The sequence below is a fragment of the Staurois parvus genome, unplaced genomic scaffold (genome assembly GCF_062004578.1).
Source record: "Staurois parvus isolate SC_StPar_1 unplaced genomic scaffold, SC_StPar_1.0 ptg000002l, whole genome shotgun sequence".
Taxonomy (NCBI): domain Eukaryota; kingdom Metazoa; phylum Chordata; class Amphibia; order Anura; family Ranidae; genus Staurois; species Staurois parvus.
In genome coordinates, this window is record NW_028317798.1 from 5,592,091 (window position 1) to 5,611,725 (window position 19,635).

General features: G+C 43.6%; 1 protein-coding gene across 1 annotated transcript in view; it reads left to right on the plus strand.

Moving 5' to 3' along the window:
- DENND1A (DENN domain containing 1A) overlaps positions 1-19,635 on the plus strand; it is a gene marked incomplete at its 3' end in the record, with an annotated part of 1,241,355 nt that overhangs the window by 1,190,351 nt on the left and 31,369 nt on the right. The window lies entirely within an intron of this gene.

The following is a 19,635-nucleotide window of genomic DNA, read 5'->3' on the forward strand; positions in this document are numbered from 1 at the left end:
CCCCATAGTAATTCATCCCCCATATAGTAATTCATCCCCCATAGTAATTAATCCCCCATATAGTAATTCATCCCCCATAGTAATTCATCCTCCATATAGTAATTCATCCCCCATAGTAATTCATCCCCCATATAGTAATTAATCCCCCATAGTAATTCATCCCCCATATAGTAATTCATCCCCCATAGTAATTCATCCCCCATAGTAATTCACCCCCCATATAGTAATTCATCCCCCCTATAGTAATTCATCCCCCATATAGTAATTCATCCCCCATATAGTAATTCATCCCCCATAGTAATTCATCCCCCATATAGTAATTCATCCCCCATAGTAATTCATCCCCCCTATAGTAATTAATCCCCCATATAGTAATTCATCCCCCATAGTAATTCATCCCCCATATAGTAATTCATCCCCCATAGTAATTCATCCCCCCTATAGTAATTCATCCCCCATATAGTAATTCATCCCCCATAGTAATTCATCCCCCATATTAATTCATCCCCCATATTAAGTCCCCAAGCCCCCCCTGTGTCAATTCACTTACCTTTGCTCCACGCGTTCCTCTCGCCGTTCCGGTGTAGCATGAAAATCTGTCTCCTATAAGGATCTGTCCCCCTCGACGTATCTGCGCATGTGCCAGTTTCAGGCATTAGCAGCCGATCGGCGATCTCCGGCACATGCGCAGATACGTCGAGGGGGACAGATCATCCTGACAGTATCACGCTCCGCGGGCCGGATTAAAAGGTCCGCCGGGCCGTATACGGCCCGCGGGCCTTAGTTTGCCCATTGCTGTTCTAATGATTGGTCTATTTGTGAGCCGAGGCCACATGTTACGGATGAAATTGCAATTTTTCCCACGGCACACCAGACAATATCTCACGGCACACTAGTGTGCCGCGGCACAGTGGTTGAAAAACGCTGCATTAGAATACATGCAGCTGGGTGCAAATAGAAATGACTGTTTGACAAGAACACACATCAACGTTAGTGCCAAAGGGGAAGTTAAAGTGGTTGTAAAGGCAGAAGTTTTTTTTACCTCCATGCATGAAGGTAAAAAACTTTCTGTGTGCAGCAGTGCCCCCAGCCCCCTCAAGACTTACCTGAGCCTCATTGCGATCCAGTGATGTGAATGACAGCCTCGGCTGTCCCGGGTCTCTGCCTCCTTATTGGCTGAGACAGCAAGCGGGAGCCATTGGCTCCCGCTGCTGTCAATCACAGCCAGTCAGCCAATGAAGAGAGAGAGGGGGTGGGGTGTCAGGAATGGACTCACCATTAGTGGTGGGACTCATCTGCCGTGTGGGCTGCAGTACCAGGGCTGGCCAGCGGGTGCTCTCAGCAACCAGAAGCTCACTCCTGCAGTCAGCCATCACCTGAGGCTGATTGCAGGAGGTGTATTTAAGGAATGGCCAGACCTGCAGTTAGTGCCTTGGTGTATGTATTTCCCATGAGCCCCTGTACCTGAATCCTGTCTGCTTCCTGCCTGATCCTGACTCTGCTTTGATCCTGACTCTGAACGAACTCCGCCTGTCCTGACCTCGGCTATTCCTGACCACTCTTCCGCTAGCTCCTGGTACCCTGTTTGCCCGTTTGCTACCGACCCGGCGTGCCCGACTACGTTTGATTGTATATATGGTTATCTGTTGGGTGTGGGTTGTTTGCACTGTGTTATGTTTACCTTGCACTGTGTTTGTGTTGTTTAGTCTTCAATAAATTGTCTTGTTTACACTATACGTGAAGCCTGTGTTTCCCTGTGTGTTGAGAGCACCCGCTGGCCAGCCCTGGTACTGCAGCCCACACGGCAGATGAGTTCCACCACTAATGGTGAGTCCATTCCTGACATGGGGCTAGCCACAGCTCCATGTGTAAAAGGACAAATGGAGCATGGGTGCCCTCATAGCAAGCTGCTTGCTGTGACGGCACCCTACAGTCAGGAGGAGCCAGTTTACCCGAGAAAAGCAGAATCCAGGCTGCTCTGTGCAAAACCACTGCACACAGTAGATATGTATAGACATGTTTGTTATTTAAAAAAAATAAATAACCTTTAGAATCGCTTTAAGTTTAAAAAAAAAATTACAAAATAATAGGGTTTATACTCACCTATCCCCACTGTCTGTACCTCTTATCTTCACTTTTCTGGGAGTGTTGGATGCCTGCATTCTCCATCCAATGCTGGGGTTCTTTCTACCGAGTCATCTATCATTACTCTTTCCTGGGAACACCAGCACACAGCAGGAAACCAAGCATCCTACACACCCAAAAGATGTGAAGAGAGTCAAGAATGGAGGAACAGGCAGTGACTCTTCTTTTACAGGTCGTTTTTTGGGTTTTTTTTATTTTTTAACCAAGTTCAGAAAAATCCACATAAAGTAGCATGGTACACAAACATTTCTTACACATCTACAGGACTATTGAAGTCAATTGTTATGTTGGTTCAAGAGTGCTCATAGTCAGAAACAGTAACTGGTTAAGTTGTGGAATTCAGATGATGCTTAGTTAGTATTAAGTGTCAGGTTTCTGTGGAAGTGAGCCATTGTAGAATGCCATCTCGTGGTTTCCCAGGGCATGGATTCTAAGCTTCAGCCTACTTCTTCACTAGGGCCCCTTATGGTGTGGAATGGACTTGCAACAAGGTGGAACCAGGTCACGGCCATCAGGTACACCCAGCGTACAATGCTGAGACCACTCACGTATGCAGAGTACAGATGGCACAAGACAGAAGTGGATTTGGGAAATGAGCTGAGGTCAGGCTGGGCAGCAGGCAAGCAAACATTGTAGAAGTAGGCAAGGTTGGTACATGGGAAGTCAGACACAGAATGCAAGTAATGCAAGGCTAACCAGCTCAGAGAAACTGGGAAGTTGTACAGGCAGCATGGGCTGCTCTGAGCATGTCTTATATAGGGAAGCAGATTGCAAGGCGGGTCAGGAAGTGATAGAAGGGAAAGGGATTTAAATCCACAGTAGAGTAGGTGACACCCATCACAGTAGAGTAGGTGACACCCATAGGTGAACATAGTTGAGCAGCACATGTGAATAGGATCACAGGTCTAGCAGAAGCACTGCAGCAAGGAGGTAAGTATTTCACAGGCAGGAACCTGCAGGCTAAACCATGACATTAAGAATGTGTGCTGAAGAAAAAAAAATCCTAACAACATTAAACCACCACCACCACCACAACCTAAGATAGAATAGACCCATGGAATTATTGAATGTTGAATTCTGACCATACTATCTGCATGTTGCAGCTACATTTTAGGGTCATCAGCCTAGACAATACATTATATGGTGAGAGATTCTATTCTCTGACTGCTTGAACAACTCTAGGTATTCCTCGTGGACATATTAGGTGTTTGTGTACTATTCTTTATAAAAGTTTAAGGCTGTAGTGCATTAAAATCCCAGATCAGCGATTTCCAAAAATCCTACAAAAAGACCACATTTGGCACCAACAATCAGTACACGCTCAGTCATGTAAATAGCCTTGAGATTCGAATCTCTGGTGAATCAACCAGCAAACCTCTGGATCATGTCTGCATGCTTTAAATATGTTTTAGGTTGCAGTCACATAATTGGCTATTTGGGATAATGAGCCACTGTAGCTAATAAAGTGACTACTTGAATTTTTTTGTGTAAAACATTATATCTTCTTTTTTCATTCCTAAGTGATTTATTAGGCCTTGCTTTTTATATCTTACTTTCACCAAGTTGTGTAAAATGCTAAAATCACACTTTAGTTAAAATATCTAATTCAAAATAGGTGCTAATATTTCTACAGTTCAATAAAGTGGCACAATGTCATACAAAGATTTGTCACAGCCTGGAACAGATCCTCCCCATCACTTTGAGTTTGGATCAGTTAGGGCTGCATAAGTATCTAGCATTGTAAAGGTTGATATCCAGAGGAATGACCTTCTGTCATTATCTTAGTGCCTCATTGCTTTCAGTGAATTTGCTATAATAACATGTATATCTTTAAACTGTCTCCTGAGACTGGAGAATGAATTGTATCTCACCAGCTGACAGAGTGGTGTGTGCTGCGTTCCCTTCCTGCTCCATGTGTCAGAGCTAGACATCAGCTTTATTGTCACCAGTGTAAGAAGCAGAGAAACCTGACAGGTAGTCAAACCACAAATGCCAGGACAAATTAACAGCGCAGACTACAAGCCACCACTCTAGCTCAGGAGTGGGGGTTACTGTACAGTTGCACACCAGGTACACAAGCTTCTGTTCATCTGACATGGATACAACCTCTTTACCACAATCCCAATAACAAAACAATTGTAAAGACACCATTGGAATTTATATGAAGGACCAGTTAACTTAAAACAAATATCTGTAAAACAGAACACGTAAGATTGCAGTGCCTGTACAAAGATTTTGATATTTGACAATCGTGCTTCTTTGATTTGTAGCCTAATGTTCTTATTTAGCTGCCATTTCTGTCTAATGCAGCTTTTGAAATGACAGACTTATTCTTATAGCAGACATATCAAAATGGTCTTTATTGAGCCGCATACGGCCCTTTTTCTCCTTCTTTGTGTGTCTCAATCTGTTTAAAGTAGATCCAAAAGCAATTGTTTTTAAATGTGAATAGACTGGTGGTGGTAGTGCAGGGAGAGTATTAGTACCCTGCTGTGTTCCAATCAGGAAGATTCCCTCTCTCCCATGGTCCTGATCACCAATGTCACCCTGAGTGAAAGTGTGAGAGTAAAATTAAAATATTGACTTGCCCCAGAACATGAATAGAGGGTAAACCTTTCAAAGGGGACATTTGTTACTGTGACAACTGTCCAAGAGAGGCTATCATTCACGTTTGAAAGATATCCTCTTACTTCCTGTTACGCTACAGCATAGGAAGTGAAGGGAAATCTACCTAAAGAGAGACAAATGACACAAATGGCAAATGAGAACACTTCGCCACTCTATGCAAAATTTTGTAAAACAACTTTCTATAACTCAGCTTTTTTGTTAGTTGATGAAGAATACATTTCCTTATATAATTTTGTAACTGAATACTTTGGGAAATGTTTTATGGCCCCTTTATCTAGGGTAAAGTGCTGTTTTTAAATTTGAATGTGGCATACTTCTCCCAAATGCAGCACTCATTGTCCTAGCTATACAATTTTACAATTACAATTTGTACAGTTGATTTATACAGACTCTGATTTTATTGGCCCATGAGATTAGAAAAGGCTCTCAATAACTTAAGGCAACTCAGGGCCTCTACTTTAGAGAGAAGCTCACTACAAGACTCTTGTTTGTCACTCCCAAACCCAACTTTGTACTTCCACCAACACCATAGGACTTGAAGTTTTTATCTTTAAAATATGGACTCAGTTTTAATTATGTGCAGTACGGATAATAAGACATGTATGTCCTTTGGACCAATGTCCTTCGTACCTCAATTTGCCTATCCCATTTTGTTTTTAATTTATTCAGTTCTATAAAGCATTATCATTTTATGTATTTCTCTGTAAATATTAGCAAAAACTTTTACGAGTCAACATGAAGTTTATATTTTTAAGTAGACTTTTTAAAGTTTAAATTTAGTCAGACTTCTTTAGACAGAGAGAGAGAATTTAGATCCTCTGGTAGGTGGGGCATGCTGCCTATGCCCCCCTCTTTCCCCATTCTAGAGATTTACCCTTTCTTCCTGTTTGAAGGACACAGCATTAGGTGAGTCAAAATCCCATCTTTGAGTTTGTACCCATTGGCAAATTTTTCCTATAGCCCTGTATTGGTGACAACTTTGGTGGCAAATGTTAACATTTCCCTCTCACTAGTTGGAGTGAATATTGCAAACAGGGAATGTAGCAAATAAAAACCTGACAGAATTTCAAAATCGTCCTCATTTTTTACAAAACTAAAAAAAAAAAAGTTTGACGGCAGTTCCTGTTTATTAGCTTTCCTCTGCTTGAGCACTCTATAGCTATCCAAGGAAAAAAAATATATATAAAAAGTAATCACTGAAAGCATTCTGGTCAGTAACAGCCCAGTTTCAAAGACAGAGCCCACAGCAGGTGTTCCAGTTTGGAAACACAAGCACAGAGATCTTATCACTAGGTTCTCAGAGAGAGGGAAATTACTGTATGAACATTCTAGCAGCTCCCAAACACTGAAATACACTGCATGGCTAAATATTTGTGAACACCTGTATGAGCTTGTTAGATATCCCATTCTAAAACACATAAAATCTAGCATATAGCCATGTAATCTCTAATGACAAATGGTAGTAGTTTTCAGATGATTAACAGGACCCTGCGTCTTGAGTAGACTACCTGCAGGGGCACTGATGTTCCTGGATCTAAATGCTGCAATATCGGTGTCCACCATTTTGCCCTTGGGGCCCTCAACCTTCCTCCACCCCCTAGCCTTCCTCCTCCTCCATCCCCATATCCTCTTTCCCTTCTTTTTTCTTTTTGCAGCTCCAATATTCTCTTCCCAGGTCTAAAACCTTGTTCTGCCATATATTCCCTAAAGTATCCATATTGATTCTCATACAATTCTCATGTGCGGGCAGCACAGTGGCTAAATGGTTAGCATTTCTGCCTGGCAGTACTAGGGTCGTTGGTTCAAATCCCAACCACCGTACCACCTGCCTGGAATTTGCATGTACTCCCTGTGCCTGCGTGGGTTTCCTCCGGGTACTCAGGTTTCCTTCCACACTCTAAAGACATGCTGGTATCTTAATTGGATCCTGTCTAAACTGGCACTAGTATGTTCATGTATGAATGTAAGTTAGGGACCTTAGATTGTACACTCCTTGAGGGTTAGGGACGGATGTGAATGTACAATATATATATGTGAAGCGCTGTGTAAATAGACGGTGCTATATAAGTACCTGAAATAAATAAAAATAAAATATCTGTGCCCCTTAGCCATACCTAGAAGCCATGATATTAGTTTTTAGATCACTACATATCTTTTATTTCGCACTGTTGAATTTAAAACAGGGGCCCTTACCTAACATATTCTCTGACTGTACAATTTGTTAATGTTGATATACTTATAGAGGAAGGCCATGAGCTGGAGGCAAAGCTTAAGTGAAAGGTCAACATTACTAGGTTTGCAGTAGGATGTGTCAATTAAAAGGTTAATATTGCAATTTGTTTAAAGCTGCAGGAGCTTACCTGATTGGAGAGAGCAGAGGTGGGGTAGGGTGGACAGGGAGGGATCAAGTTGGAGTTAGAAGGGGTGGTGACCCTTGCCGTGACTGGACAGTGGCAGTGACTGGACAGTGAGGAACGAGCTTTCCTGCCTTCCCTCCCTAAGTTTATGTGTAGGTTGGCCCCTTTCTTTGTTTTGGTTTCTTCTCTTTGCCATTTTAATCTTCATTTCCTTTCAGTATTGTGCTTGCTGTTGTTCTGTGTTGACAATGGTGCTCTTTGGAATTTGTTCTGACTGCTTGTCATAGCAGATTAGATTGGTGGTAGAGGGTTGGTAAATTTGGAAAATAATTGGGTTGGGCCCATCACAGGTATGGGTGTACCTTCCCTATTTAAGCTAAGGTATTAAGGTACTAATGGTTGTGGGGATTTATTGATGATGGATTGATAGTTAAATTGTATTCAAGCCGGTGTAGTTACGGCTGAGGGCCTTTAGGTAGAATTGTAGCAGATACAGCCGGTTGGTATTAATGAAGGTGCCTTCCAAGATACTAGACCAAAAAGAGGTCAGTCTTTGTTAGGATGGTTGTAATAAATTTCATAATGAAAAATGTTTGAGAAAAGGTTGTATTTTGTAAGTTTATATGTTGTTATTTAATAAATGGCGGCTATGGCCTTTTTCAACCCCAAAAACCAATGTTTCTAGTTGTGTAAGAAAAGGGAGAATTTGGTTGGGTGGGTGAAGGGCTTAGTAAAGTCCACACAGCCGCAATACATAGCAATACCTTAGTCATGTAAAGTTCAAGGTTGTCAAGTGTAGTGCTTGCTAGTGAGTACAGTCCACGATATGTCATTTAAGGGCTTGTTGGCCCACTTTTAAACAGAAAAATCCAACAAAACAACAGCTTCCCTTGCAGTGGTGTTCAGCATTTCTCTTTCTTGTAAAGAAATAGACATTCAACTGGCTTACACATACAACACTGCCACTCTATCCTTCCACTTCAGGCCCTCATCTGTTTCCTGCAGACCGTTTTCACACCAACACTGTCTGGATAGCTAGCAGCCCATGGCTGATCTGGCTTCCACCTTTTTCCTAGGTGAGGCCCTCCTGACTCTTGTGTGAAGACCTTCTGTCTATCGGGGTGGAGTCCAGAACCATAGTCCACAAAAACCCCAGCACACACCTGTCCAACTAGTGTGCTGGTGGTTCTGAAAACCAGGACCAACCCATATGTCTCAGTAATCTTTAGGCTCCAGGTCCCAAAACAGTTTCTAAACATCCTCTGAAATAAGCCAGCTGGAGCCCCTCAACCTGCCTGGATGAGAATCCTGGGTCAGCAACTCTTTACACCCTGGCAGGGCACAGCACTGCCACATTATGTACAATGTTAACAACCTGCATACAGTTGCAAGAAAAAGTATGTGAACCCCTTGGGATTACGTGGAGTTTTGCATGAATTGGGTATAAAATGTGCTCTGAACGTCATCTAAGTCACAACAATAGAAGAACACAGTCTGCTGAACATAATACTACACAAACATTAGATGTTGCCATGGTTTAATTGCACATAACATGTAAACATTCACAGTGCAGGGAGGAAAATGTATGTGAGACCCTAGCTTAATGACTTCTCCCAGAGCTAATTGGAGCCAGGAGTGAGCCAACCTTGACTCCAATCAGTGTGATGATATTGGATGTGTTGCTGACAGCTGTCCTGCCCTTAAAAAAAAAACACCAGTTTTGGGTTTACTGGTTTCAAGAAGCACTGTCAGATGTGAACCATGCCTCGCAGAAAAGAGCTCTCAGAAGACCTACGATCAAGAATTGTTGACTTGCATGAAGCTGGAAAGGGTTACAAAAGTATCTCCAAAAGCCTTGATGTTCATGTGTCCACGGTAAGACAGACTGTCTACAAATGGAGAAAGTTTAGCACTGTTGCTACTCTCCCTAGGCGTGGTCGTCCTGTAAAAATGACTGCAAGAGCACAGCGCAGAATGCTGCATGGGGTAAAGAAGAATGTGAGAAGAAGAAGAAGAGTGTCAGCTAAAGACCTACAGAAATCTCTGGCACATGCTAACATTTTTGTTGACACATCTACAATAAGAAAAACATTAAACAAGAATGGAGTACATAGGAGGACACCACGGAGGAAGCCATTGCTGTCCAAAAAGAATATTGCAGCACGTTTGAAGTTTGCAAAAGAGCACCTGGATGTTCCACAGCACTACTGGCAAAATATACTGTGGACAGATGAAACCAAGATTGAGTTGTTTGGGAAGAACACACACACAGCAGAGCAATACAAAGCAGCTTGTTTGCACAGTAAAACACACAGCACACAGTTAACCCTTTGATCGCCCCAGATGTTAACCCAGTGTCATTAGTACAGTGTCAGTGCTTTTTATTAGCACTGATCACTGTATTAGTGTCACTGGGGATGTCAGTGACAGTCCGTTCCCACCCAGTGTCAGGATACACATCACTGTCCCGCTATAAGTCGCTGATCGCCACCATTACTAGTAAAATTTAAAAAAAATTCCAGTATCCCGCCATTTGTAGACGCTATAACTTTCACGTAAACCAATTTACATGTATTGGGATATTGTTTAGCAAAGACATGTAGCAGAATATATTTTGGCCTAAATGTATGATGAAATTAGATTTTTTTAAAAAATTTTATTCGACATGTTTAATAGCAAAAAGTAAAAAATATTGTGGTTTTTTTTCAAAATTGTCAGTGTTTTTTTTATTATAGCACAAAAAAATGCACAGGTGACCAAATACCACCGAAAGAAAGCTCTATTTGTGGGGAAAAAAAGGACATAAATTTAATTTGGGTGCAGTGTTGCATGACCGCACAATTGTCAGTTAAAATAACACAGCGTGTATTGCAAAAAATGGCCTGGTCAGGAAGGGGGGTAAATCCTCTGGAGGTGGTTAACGCAGCTTTTCAATAAATGTGATTAATCACAGTTCATTCATGATTTAGCAAGGGGGGGGGGGTTGCTTTTTTACATAGGGCCAGCCAGCTTTGGACATAATTTTCCCCTTAATAAATAAAATCATCATTTTAAAAACTGCATTTTGTATTTACTCAGGTTATCTTTGTGTAATATTAAAATTTGTTTGATGATCTCAATCATTTAAGTGTGACAAATATTCAAAATAATCCTTCCTTTGTTCACCTCTTTTGAATAGAACATCATCAGTGTAGTAGTTTGTCGTATGCTTCCAGATCAGCTTACAAGAAAGTCAATGCATTTCTGGTAAAATCAAAGCCTGATTTTTGTGCTTGCTACAAAAGTTCTTACTTGGAAAAATAAAAAATACAGCTAGTGCATCTTAGGACATGCAAAATACAATATATTACATTTTTGTTTTGGGGTTTAGCTTGCTTTAAGCTGTAATTTTAATTTATTGTCATTCATTGTATTATTTTCTTGCTGCAGCACACTGCTGACCCATCCTTCAGGTGTTTGCATCACTGCACATTTAGCATATTATGATATACAGTTATGGGGAAGGTGAAGTCACACCTTTAATATGCTGCTAAGGAATCTGTTTGGAATAGTTTATGCAAGAAAAAAATATTAATGAGAATTAACCATCAGACTTAAGCCTGAAGATCTCCTGGGTACTAGCTGCTAATTCACACATACAACAACATTTTGTTTTTCAGTTTTCAGCGGTGTGAAAATATTACATGATATACTGTGAAATTTTGGTGGACTGTGGATAAGCTGTTCATTTCTGTCCCTTGGGTTGTATATTTTGTTTTTTTTTCCAGCACTGTACCACTAGTTATAGCTTTGCTGCCAAATGTTTGGAGTCCATAACACAAGTGGAATGAAAACTGGGAATTGCTGTTTGCAAAAATGCAGCTTTGTAAAGAATTTGTAACATATAGGTAGTTATTGCTTGCTGTTCTCCTTGTGTATTATTTGTCTGCATAGTTTAAAGAAACCGAATCTATAATTAGGCATATTGTCAGTAAAATGCACATGCATATGTGATTCTGTAGAATGAGTAAAATGTGTAAACCTTTTTTCCATATCTGATAAATCTGATATTCATGCAGGTTTCACTACATACTAATAATGCGGTTTTCACTGAACACAGCTTATGCATTTTACAGGACTTCTTAAACTATTGCAATCAGAGTTGCATTTCTGCATAGCCAACATAGGCTGTGGCCTAGGCCATAAAGTAGTAACAGATTCCTATGTGTAATAAAAAGGTTCCAAGCTGATGGTTTGCCTGCCAATGTCATCCAGCTGGGTCTGCTGTGTGTGCTGTTTATTGTTCACCTATTCAGTGTTCATACATCTAGAGTCAAATAATGTATTCAGTTCAACCTTATCCAGAAAAGATCTTCAACCCCTCCCAAGTGTTTTGCTCAGCAATATCCTATTGAAAAGGGGTTCTTAAACAAGTAGGAGATTGCAGTCATAGACCTACCCATTTCCTGCTTAACAAAACCTTTGAGAACATTCAAGGACCCTGTGAAAAAAAGTTGGAAGGCCTTTCCGGGACCTTATACTCCTTTACAGGCCCTGCTATGCAATCTTCCACCTCAGCCATGTCCATCTGCCAGATATTTCTGCCCTCCGAACAAGTGGAGCTCCTGCCCGTGGCCCTGTGTTGATGGGCTGGTTGATACACTTCACTAGGTATCTAGAATGGGTCTCTTTTCGGTACATATGTGGAAGATCCTTTGGCTTAAATGTTGGTCTGTGGAGCTTCTGTTCAAGAAGTATCACATGCAGATGCCAGTCTTTGGGGAATCCTTGGACACTTATATCAAGAGGGAAAGAGTTCCCTTTTGCCCCAGAAAAAGAAGGGAAAATCTCCAACAATTACGCTTTCTGCTCCTGAGATGAGAAAGAGTTCCTTTAGTTCCTCTCAGGCCTCCAGATCCAAGTCCAAGTCTACAATCAGAAATAAGTCCTCCCAAGAGGCCCCTTTTTAAAGTGGGGAGATGTTTGTTGCCTTTGCAGCAATCTGGTCCTAGCAATTTCAGGAACATTGGCCCAAAATGTCATATCCAAGGGCTATAAACTAGAATTTTGTTCTCTGCTTCCACACCATATCATGCTGTCAAGCTTGCCAACATTTCTGTAATGGTGGACGGACCTTCATGCTGCCCTCACGCAACTCCTCTCAAGGGTTTATAGCTATTGTTTTGGAAGGGGAATGATTTTTATTCATCAATGCTCACTGTCTCTCAGGTAAATGGAGGCATTTGCCCCATGCTGAGTCTATAAACTGTCAACAGATTCCTTTGAGTTCAGATATTCTGTCTCGTCAGCCATTGCTTTCTTTCATTCAAAAGACTTAATCCTGGGATTAAGTCCTGGGATCCTTTGGAGGCCTCACTTTAAGCTTATTAGGGATTTTTCTCCGTCTACCCTTACCTATACAGTTAAGGTGTTGGCTCTGAGGAAGAAGCAAGTCCTCGAAACGCGTTAGCCTGTTGGTTGTCCATTTACCATGTGATGGGACATAATGCATTGTAGACTGGATGGTGCTGTTGTTTTATGAGCCTTTGTCTTACTCGTCTTTTATGACTATAATGCTTACTTTTTTTATAAAAAAATAATCATATTTAAGGATAATGCACTGCATTGCTTTTTTGGTTACAGCGTTCTTGGACTTCCTCAGTCCTTTGAGGGCAGCAAGGCAAGTTCCATCTGTGAAAGCCAGGATGGAGCCATAATCAATTGTGACCCTTGAGCCCACTTCCAAGTGCAGGGGATTTTGTGTATGCCATTGACTTACCCATACAGTTGCCTTCCTTATCAACCTCACTCCTGCAAGGCGAGTTTGAGTTGGCAACCTTAACTTGTGAAGAACCCTTCTACATGGACAAGGTGTTCGTTTGGATGCCCAGCACAGGAAGGGACCAGTAAGTGTAAGTGTACACCCGAGGCTATAGACACATAACCAGCAGCATCCCCACAAGGTGCCGCATTCATGTTTAAAGATTGTGGAATGTTTTGCGCTTCATCTGCGGTGCACCAGAGGAGTCCACCAGATTTAATGAATTGAGTTTTATACGGGACACACTGTGTTAGTTTATCCTTTTATTTATATATATATATATATATATATATATATGGACCATCTGAACCAGAGAACAGTGCAATCCAACGGGAGGAAGTACCCCAAAACCCAGGGAAAAATAAAGAGTTAAAGGCACATTTAGACTAAACTTATAGTAGGTGTAATCATTAAGGTAAGAGGCTGAAGGAGGTGGGGTCTCACAAGGCGGTGATATTCACATCTATTTGTTTGTGCTAATGGATGGGATTGGCACATTATATGGAAATCTAGAAGGACTTGACATATATGAGGACTATTATAACTTTTATGTAACGCTGTCCTGTGTTTTAACGTTGTTTGACACTTTTTCAGTACTTTTTTGCATAGCTGTTGTCAAAGCTCCAAACTTGTATTAGAGAAAACTATTCAAACAGAATGTGGTAAACTGGGCTAATAGATAACAAATCAGTTCAGATGTGTACCAAGAATGCCAGTAAAGGGGCATTCTTCTTTCCACTGACCACCAAGGCAAGAGCCTGCTTAAAGTGGTAGTAAAGTTAACGAAATAGGGTCCCCCCTGCAGGTTTAAGCCATAATGTGCTAATATGCACTGCATGATAGCACATTATGACAGACATACCTTTAGAACAGATCCCTCCAGCAGTCCCTGTCACCACTGACAGGGATTCCATCTCCACCTGGTCTTCTTCCAGGTTCATGGGCTCCGGCCGTTTGATTGGCTGAGTCGCGATGGCATCATCAGCTGCTGCTCCACTGGAATATCTTCTAAACGGTGAACATTGCTGGTAAAACATCTGGTGTTTCACAGCACTGTAAGGGTGTAGGCTGTCATATGCTAGATCCAGAAAGCATTGAAGCAGGAGGGGATGAGGGACACTGCACACCAATAGCTCAACAGGTGTAGAGTAATGTGAACGGCCTCTGCACAAAACTACTCCTAAGCCACATCCCTGATGCATTTTGCCCCTCTCATCAGGGCTTACTCATACTTAAGCCCCGATGGGCAGGGCAGAAAATCTTCAGGGGCATGGCTTAGTTTGAGGCCCCCCTGGTTCAAGTCTGAGGCCGTTCACATTACTCTACACCTATTGAGCTAGTGGTGTGCGGTGGTGTCTATCATCCTGTAAGGGAACTTTCCTCCCACTGCTCACCAATGTAATGGATATTCTTTGATACACTGACCACCAATGCAAGGGGGCAGAGCTCTACAAAAAAACAATGCAAGGAAGCACATCTCCTCTGACCATCAATTTAAAAGTGTAAGGTGGTTCTTTAGTGTGTATTGTCTGCGTTTCTGCTCTGACCATTATTATTGTAAATGCAGATAAACCCAATTTAAAGCAGTAACATCTAAACACAGGAATGAGTGATCTGTAAAGCATAAAAGTTGTTTATGCTTCACTAGATAACATATTCTTCATTTAGTAATGCTAAAAGCAGGAGTGCAAAAGTGAATGTAGCCTTAGTTGTAGAACACCTTGAGTGTTTGCCTTCGGCCCTACATTATTGTGTTGAAAGTTTAGTTTCTTGGTGCCCAGCCTGCCCTTTGCTATATGTTGTGTGGCTATCAGACCTCAGCAGTATGTAGTGGGAACATTGATTAGGGTATTAGCACTGATCTCTACTAGCCTCGTAACATGTTTTCAGTTTCATATTATCTTCTGCAGCCTACCCCCAACCAAAAATGTAGTATGTCCACTAGACTATTTTATAAAGGAGACCAGTCAACTCAAACTCTGACTGTCAATGTGATTAACTCTTGGCCACTGATTCTTTTTGTCATCCCTAATGGTTCCTGTAAGGGGAAACCAGTGTCTTATTTCATCATTTTTGGTGGCTCAGTCAAGTTATTGTTTAGGCTTATTGTCTTAAAGTGGTTTAAAGGCAAAAAACAGCATAAATGACGTAGTCTGTCACTAGCATTAAAGCGTTTCCAAAGGTTTTTTTTTTTCTTCTGGAAAATGACAAACATGCTATACTTACCTACTGTGTGCAGTGGTTTTGCACAGAGCGACCTGGATCCACCTCTTCTTGGGTCACCTGCGGACTCCTCTGGTCCTTCCCTCCTGTCGGGTGCCCCCACAGCAAGCAGCTTGCTATGGGGGCACCCGCTGCTCCGTGTCCCCGTTCACACACGGAGCCATGACTTGGCCCTGCCCCCTCCCCTCATTGGCTGACTGGCTGTGATTGACAGCAGCGGGAGCTAGTGGCTCCAGCGTGCTGTCTCAGCCAATGAGGAGGTAGAGATACAGGACAGCCGAAGCTGTCGTGCAGATCGCTGGATCGCGATGAGCCTCAGGTAAGTATTGAGAGGGCTGGGGGCACTGCAGCACACAGGTTTTTTACCTTCATGTATAGAATACATGAAGGTAAAAAAACCTTCAGCCTTTACAACCACTTTAACAAAGCAGTCTTTTTCCACCGTTCAATTACGTGTTCATCCTTTCAGTAAGTCTGTTATTTTCAACTTCTTTTAACAGATCAAACTGTACAGTAAAAGTGGAAGTTGTGGATTGATACAAACCACTTACCATTGACAGGGGTGCTTACATTGCTCAGCTTTTATACATTTATGTTAAACCTTTTTTCCAAAATGGAAAACTATTTCTGTAACTGCTTAAAAAGTGTTATCTTAACCAGAACCTGGCTACATACCAAACCTTACTTACTCAAGAGATCTGAATTACATACATTACTATACTAATCACACACTCACCACATGGAGTGCTTCCTCTGATCACTCTATGAATCAGCCAATAAATGTGGCAGGTCTATTGCCACTCAGCCAGCACTAAACAAGCCCGCACATTCATTCCCAAAATAATAACCACACATGTTTTCAGAAATATTATTATCACACAAAGCTGTATAATATATCTTCACAGTTAGGCTCATCTCCAACACAACATACACATAACCAACCCCCCACCTCTCAGGTGAATTTATTATAGCCTTAGCTACCCCATGTATTACAATGGTAATACAGTCTACAATATCCTCATTCCCCTTAGGGAGTCAGAGACTGGAAGGGTTTTTGTGGGACATTTTACTAACTGTTCAAAAAAACTCTATCACTTATCTTAGAACCAGTGTTTAATGCCGTTTCCACACAACAACCATTACCACCAACCCCCCCCCCCCCCCCATACCTCCAAAAATAGCAATTTGTATGTTTGTTAAAATGCCACAGACTTGATGTTATGATTTGCAGCCATGGCAAAAATTATATCCTCATCTAACAAGACACATTTGTGTAACTAGCACGCCTCTGCAAGAGCCCTGCAACAGAATGCAAAGCACACAGTTGTGTTTGCTAGTGCAGGGGTAAAGCAGGTGGTGAGGAGGCAATATGCCTCCTCACCGCCTGTCAAATGCTCTCTGGGGAGAGATCCAAATGCTGACTGAGGACAGTCCTTTTCTCTGCAGATTCAGCTGCACTGGACAGTAAATGAATGGGAAACTCTCTGATGCTTCCTATTTGTTCACAAACTGAAGTATAGTAAATACGGTTTACTATGCTTAAGTGATGATTGGCTACAGAAGTGATCAGTGCCATTCTCTCACTGCATTCATTTATGGTAAATAGGTTTTATTTTCCCCCGCTCTCCCCCTGTGTGCCCACAGCAGCTGCCTATGGGATAGGTAGAGGAGAGAAGTTGGCAGTGCTGCGGGGGGCGTACATACCAATCCCCCTGAAATGCAGCCAGAGGGAGAACAAGGAGGAAAAGCTGGCAGTGCTGCAGGGGGAGCCGCAAGATTTGTCAATAAGGCAGTACAGCTGTCTGCTCAACAAATGCCCGAGCTCCCTTTTGAATTGGTGGATTCTGGGCTGGCTTTACTTCCTTCTCGGCGGCCGTCTTTACTCCCCAAAATCAGGAAAGATCCTACCCAAGGCACAAGCTATCACCCCCATATTATTTATGTGGATATGAAGATTTTCACAAAATTGCCTACAGACATATCGTAAATCCCCTCACTAAAACACTTAGAACAAGTAGGCTTTGTATACCACAGAGAAGCCCAGGACAACACCATTAAAACTCTGTCATTAATATATTATGCCTGTAATAAAAAATTCCCTTTGCGCTTTTTGTCTTTCAATTCAGAAAAGGCATATGACTGCCTATATTGGTGGCTTCTTCAGACCACACTTCAAAAGCATAGTACCTTCCTTATAGATCTCCTTATAGAAAAAATAATGGTCCTTTGCGATTCACCCTGTCTGTACTCGCACGGATGGCTTTCTCTTGAAGCTTGTGCAATTTAGCAATGGAAAGTACCAAGGATGTCTCTGTCAGGGATCCCCTCGATCCCCTCGATGCCGCCCGGCGCAGGGACTCGAGCACTGGGTCCGGACCGGCCGCGGCGTTCGAGTTCGCGCATGCGCAGTAGAAGCCGCGGCCGCCCGCTGGGCACCAATGGCAGCGCAGGGTGGGATATTTAAACGACCCTGAGCTGTCATTCAGTGCCTTCTGGTCTTTCCTGCATCCTGTATCCTGTGAACCTGTACCCTGTAAGTTATTGACCCGGATTGTACCTGACCTTGCTGTTTTCTCCTATTCTGACCCTTGCTTTGCCTGACCTCTCTCCTGAATGCCCCCTATTGGATTTGACCTGCTGTTGCTGACCTGGCGTGTGACCCGACCATTCTATGCCCGCTGCCTTGTACCTTGCCGCCCTCTCTGTTACCGACCCGGCCCGTCTGACCTTGCTCATCCATCCATCCATCCCGTGCAGTGGGGTCTTCTGACCTCCTCACATCAGACTCTTCCCCGTGGGAGCCCCTTGCGCATACTACTACCACTGACGGGCGCACCCAGTAGCCACGACCTGGTCTCAGGGAGCTCCAAGTCCATCCCCACCATCAGGGGCCCTGGTGAACAAGCACCCTGGGACTTAGACTCCGTGCGCTGGGGACGCCTATTCAGTGGAGTGCTAGTAGTACCGCCGGGCGGTCCCTTACAGTACCAGAAGGCCATGACTGAGTCTAGAGGAGGTCCCTCGCCGCTGGAGGAGATCTGCAGGCACCTGTCCAATTTGACACAGACCGTATCGGCCCTGCAGGATAGATGTCAGCGGATTGAAACTCAATTCCAGGCCTGCACTATATCCGCTCCCGCCCCACAGGCCGCGGTCCCCACATCTCCAGCTGTAGCAGCCCCTGTGCTGGTGTCTGGGGCATCCGCACCACTCCCGGCGGCCGACCCCCGAGTACCCTTACCGGAACGTTTCCACGGGGACCGCACACGTTTTAGATCATTCCGCGAGTCCTGCCTCCTCTATTTTGAGCTACAACCCCGAACCTTCGTGACTGAATCCGTGAAGGTGGGGTTCGTCATCTCCCTCCTGCAGGGTGAACCCCAAGACTGGGCCCATCGATTACGGGGAAAAAACGACCCTCACCTCAGTTCGGTTGACAGTTTTTTTGATGCTATGGCCATTCTTTATGATGACCCACAGCGGGCAGCTTCTGCTGAAGCTACTCTGTACACGCTCCGGCAAGGCCGCCGAGCGGCGGAGGAGTACGCAGCTGAATTTAGGCGATGGATGGGGGATACTCGCTGGAACGAGTTCGCACTCCTGCATCAGTTCCGTATTGGCCTATCAGATGGCCTGAAAGACGAGCTCGCCCGGGTGGAGGTACCTGAGACTTTAGAGGACTTAATAGCACTGACCATTAAAATTGACCGTAGACTGCGGGAACGCAGGTTTGAGAGGTCCGGCCAGGGTCATGGAAATCCCTGGGGATCATTTCAGGGTCCCAGTCAAACACCTAGGCCAGTCGTCCAAAACCGGCCACCTGGAGACAACCCCGAACCCATGCAGCTCGGCCTGGCACGGCCTAAACTATCCCCAGAGGAACATCTGCGCAGACGATCCCAGAACCTGTGCCTCTATTGTGGCGAAGCTGGTCATATGGCACGTTCCTGCCCGCAGAAACTGAGTAAGTGCACCTCTTCTTCCTTATCCATTGGCAATGTTGGTCCATCCCAATACTTAGTGGTACCCCTTTCCTTTCAGCTTCCAGAAAGGACCGTGGAAGTATCGGCCATAATTGACTCTGGGGCATGCAGCTGCTTCGTGGATATTAATTTTGCTCTCCAGCAGGGTATTCCCCTTCAATTGAAACAGAAGGGGTTCAATATTTATTTGGCCGACGGTTCCCGAATAAAATCGGGGGTAGTGAACCAGGAAACCCCCTCCATCACCACTGTCATTGCCGGCCAGCACCAGGAATTCCTCCGCCTGGATGCTATAGCTTCACCCCTCTTCCCAGTCATTCTGGGGCTCCCATGGTTACGGGCCCATAACCCCCAGATTGACTGGGAGACCGGAGTAATCACGTTCCCTTCCCCATACTGTCGGATATACTGCCGCACTTCGGGCCCGGGGGCCCCCCAAATCCTCCTGTGCTCTGAGGGGGAAGCTGAATTAAAACAAGTAATCCCTGCGGTCTACCAT